The sequence below is a fragment of the Kryptolebias marmoratus genome, linkage group LG20 (genome assembly GCF_001649575.2).
Source record: "Kryptolebias marmoratus isolate JLee-2015 linkage group LG20, ASM164957v2, whole genome shotgun sequence".
In the NCBI taxonomy this organism is placed as follows: Eukaryota; Metazoa; Chordata; class Actinopteri; order Cyprinodontiformes; family Rivulidae; genus Kryptolebias; species Kryptolebias marmoratus.
This window is the reverse complement of record NC_051449.1, coordinates 11,275,674-11,280,447: the sequence shown is the minus strand read 5'-3', so window position 1 is coordinate 11,280,447 and position 4,774 is coordinate 11,275,674.

Genomic DNA, 4,774 nt, shown 5'->3' with positions numbered 1-4,774 from the left:
ATGAAACACAAGGACACTCCATAAAGGAGATCAGCTTAAAACAAAAGACTAAGTCAGTTCAGGAACAGTGAAGAATTAAATGAGAGTTAAATTATCCGCTTTGGCGAATAAGTAACACTTTAGGAGTTCTCCTTGCAGCAGATGTCTGAGATCTCAGAAGGTCTGGGCTGCAGCTCTGAACGCTCCGTCACCAAAGGTTTGTGCTCTGCAGCGAGGGACGGAGAACAGTCCAGCATCAGAGGACCTGATCGTTCTGGGATGGCATATAGGAGTGAAGGGAAAGCAGAAAGGAGCTGATGAACACGGCCACGCAGTGATTAGTAGAAGAAGGAGAATTTCGCAGTGAATCGGGGGAGCCTAGCCGAAGGAGAGCTGGAGTCATGTGTTGCAATGGGTTTGGTGCGAGTGAGAACCTGAAATTTGGACACGAGAACGTTTAACAAGAGTTTTACAAGGCATCCCAGGACTCCGTTTCTGTATTCTGAACGGGATGTAATGAAGGCATGAATAAGCGTTTCCACCACAGAGTCTGGGAGAGGGGGAAAAAAAGATCAGATTTAGTGAATGAAAACAGAGAGTGGAGTCCAGGATAACACTAAGGTTCTGAACTTTAGAGCAGTGGTTCCCAGCCCAGGTCCTCGAGGAACACCATCCTGCATGTTTTAGTTGTTTCCCTGCTTCGACACACCTGATCTGAATAAGTGAGTGATTAACAGACCTGCTAAAGAGCAGGGGAACAATAAAAACACACAGGATCGTGTTCCTCGAAGACCCGGGTTGAGAACCGCTGTTTCAGAGGATGTGCAGAGGAAACAAAAACATCAACGCAACACTTGTTTTTTTTTTTGCTCCCACTTTTCAAGAGCTGAACTCACAGATCTGAAGCTTTGTTTTTGAACACAACAGGCCTTTTCCCTCTCAAATGTTGTTCACGCATTTGCGTAAACCCGTGTCAGCGAGCGCTTTTCCTTTGCCGAGATGATCCATCCTCCTCACAGGTGTGGCGAATCAAGCGGCTGATTGGACGGCCTGATTATTGCACAGGTGTGCCTGAGGCTGGCTACAATAAAAGGCCACTCTAAAAAAAAAAAGTGTAGTTTTCATTTACGTCAAGGAATGCTAAGTTTTTAATATTAAAAGTTCACACTTTTGCACATAACTTGAGTAGTTCTGCGTTGCACTTGTTTATATTGAACCTCAACAACATTTTACAGAAAGCTGTTTAGAAAAGAATAATTAATTTCTGTTCAGTTTATTGATTACGTCCCAAAAACTGATCTGATTTATCCTAACCTCGAGTACAGGAGGAACCCCTGACTCTGTTGACACAAACAGCTGACAAGACTCCTAGTTTTAGTTGTGAAGTCAGTAATACAAACTGTGCTTTTTAATTAGTTTTTTAAAGGAATAGTTAGGGTTTTTTTTATGGATGTGGTGCTCTGTTGAGTATACATTACAGTTCCCACCAACGGTTTGCATTGTGTTACACATAAACCACGTTTGCATCTGTAAATGTTTACGTTTTAGTCACCGCTCTTATTTTTGTTCTTTAGCGCAGGAGTTTTTTTCTTGTTTTTGTGTGTGAAATGGAAAATTACTGAGAAAGTGGACTTGTGGGGGTGTGTGTGTGTTTGGGTCATCTTTTGTTATGAGGAGAGGGGGACAGCCCAGCAGGATGCTGTCGGGGGAGGGGAGGACTTCTTGCGAGTTCGGTGTAGGAAAAGTACTGGCATCTGGCCATTCGATTCACGGGAGTACAGACTGTCAGAACCGTGGTGGAACTGAGCAGAACTGCTTGTGAATGAACTTTTAATGAATGAAGGGTCCATGTGGGTAATTTCAAATTCCATATAGGATGGACAATTTGTTTTAGGAACAAAGCAGAACAAAAAGCACAAAGGAGGCCTTGTGATCGTGCAAAAAAGGGAACGTTTATTCAAGTGAGGAAAAACTGAAATGCAGATTCTGCTCAGCAGGTCACGGGGCCAGAACAAGCAGCCACCACCGTCTGATACCCAGTGGGTTATTTCCCCAACCCTTTAAACACAGAGATCGCTTTGGTTTATAAATAACTGAGCGGATATCTGCTTGATACTCCAGATTCAGCCTTTCATGCAGTCAGATTTTGAATTCATTTTGCTCGTTCAACTGTAACGACAACAGAAAAATACAAAATAACCACAATTCCTCCAAAGTGGCGGCGAAGGAAACGAGTCAAATGTTTAAACTAAGAAAACTGCACCATTTCTTTAGGAACAAACAAGATGATTTTGAATTTGACGGCAAGAACACATCTCGTAAAAGTTGGGACCGAAGCAACAAAAGGCTGTGAAAATAAGTGATGCAAATAAGAAACAGCTGGAGGAGCGTTTGGAAGGTAATTAGGTTAATTGGCAGCAGGTCAGTAAGAGGACTGGGAATAAAGAAAAAGTGTTAAAAATGGGCAGAGGTTCACCAGTCCGTATTAAACTATGTCTAAAAGTAGTGAAACAGTTTCAGAATATTGTTCTTCAATGGAAAACTGTAAAGACTTTGAATGTCCCATCATCTACAGGTCATAACATCAAAAGGGTTCAACAATCGAAAGAAATCTCTGAGCTCAAAGGACAAGGCAGAAAATCAATGTTAGATGCCTGTGATCTTCACTGCACTGAAAACAGGTCTGGTTCTGGTAAAGACTTCACTGCATGGATCAGAAACACTTCCACACATCACCGTCTGTAAACACAGTTCACCTCACCATCCATAAATGCAGTTAAAGCTCTATCGTGCAAACAAGAAGTCATACGTGAACACCATCCAGAAACTCCTCCATCTTCTCTGAATCACAGCTCATTTAAAATGGACTGAGGCAAAGTGGGAAACTGTTCTATAGTCAGACGAATCAAAATTTTAAATTCTTTTGAAAACCATGAGCAGCAACTCCTCCATACTAAGGAGAAAACAGCCTCTCTGATGGTATGGGGGTGCATAAGTCCATATGGCGTACACAGCTTGAAAGGCACCATTGATACAGAAAAGCATATACAGGTTTTAGAACAATGTAAGTTCTCATTTGTTGTATTTTAAAGGGAAGGCCTTTCATGTTTCAGCGAGACAACGTTAAACCTCATATTGCATCCGTTACAGCACCAGGGCTTCATCGTAGAAGAGTCCTGACTGCAGGCCAGACCTCTCACCACTTGGAAACAAAGAAGACCAGCTAGAATCCTACATCAGACAAGAATGGGGCAACAGAAGAAGACAGGAAGCTTCACAGAGGTAAACATGGCCCTGTCCCGTCCTTTTGGAGATCCGTTGCTACCATCAGATTCAAAATGAGCTCCTTTTTTTGGTACAGTTTCTTAGTTTAAACATTTGATCTGTTTACTGTGAATAAAATATTGGCCGATGAGATTTGTAAACCCTTGCATTCTGGTTTTTATGTGCATTTTACACAACGTCTAGACTTTGTTGGAACTGCGGTTGTATAAAGAAACAACCTCATCCGTTCAGACGGTCTGCGCTTTAAGCAGCTGTATGTGAGCTGCAGCAGTTCAGTCTAAAGAACTGTGTCACTGTGTCATGAAACAGCTGGACCAATCACAGCGGAGGTAGATCTGAGTGACACAAGGACGTCCGCCATCAACCCAATCACACCAGGGCACTCAGCCAATGGGGAAACTCCAATAATCATGCAGATTTTGCCTGTGTCAGAAAACTGCACAAACACACACACACACACACACACATGTTTTGTGTTCTGGTTTTGCAGAAGATGTTTGTGAGAAACAAGCAGCTTCAGCTAGAGGGAAAATCAGGTAAAAATGAACATTTTAAACACAGAAAGGTTGAAGATACCCAAGAAAAAACAGATTTAGTCATGATAGATCAATATTCACAGAAAAAAATGAAGTTTTGTCTCCAATTTTCTGCAAACCAGTTCAGACCCCATTCCAGGTAACTCATCCCATGCTGTCTTTCACTCTATAATTGGATTATTTTTGCTTCTGTCCTGAAAAATAGGCTGAGAGACTGTTTTGTCCTTTGCTGACATCTCCGCTCGATCGCTGCAGTTTTTCTTATGCAACATTTTGCCCAAAATAATTAAAAAAAAAGAAAACATTTCTTTTTCTTTTGTGTCAGAGCTGTTTCACACACTTCATCAGTCATGACTGTCATGCGTGGACCTCTTCCTCTTGTTTGAAGAGGAGTCAGGTCTGGTCTGAAGCAGCATCATGATGTGTTACACAACAACAACAACGCGGTGGCAGAGGGGTTTTGGGGGACGCACGCACCGATAAGGGGGTCCAAACGTGATGCGGTTTGTCCCTGCCGTTTAGCAACAGATCAGAAAATCTCAGTTGTTTTTTTTCGTCAGGACGTGTTAAAAACCAAAATGGTTTGATGACATCGTGTGAAAGCACGCACGCTGACTAGAATCTTAAAAGCTGTTTGTGGAAACATTGCACAGCGCCACTTTTTAGACCCTGTTTCATATTTTTTTTCTTATCACTTACATAACTTGGATGTGTGTGTTTTTTCTTTCTCCCACACACACACATACACAAGTGGTACCACGATCCAGCCTGTACATTTCGGTGGTTGTCATAGCAACAGGGCAGCATCCCTCTACATCCTTTGTCCGGAACCCCCCCCCCATCCACCCTCCGGTCGCTCCAGCTTCCCAGGCAGGAGGAGGTTTGGATCCTGCATGCAAATGGAACCCCCGGTTTGAGCTTTGAAGCGAGAGAGATTTTATTCGGAGGAGGGTAGCGGTGTGTGTGTGTGTGTG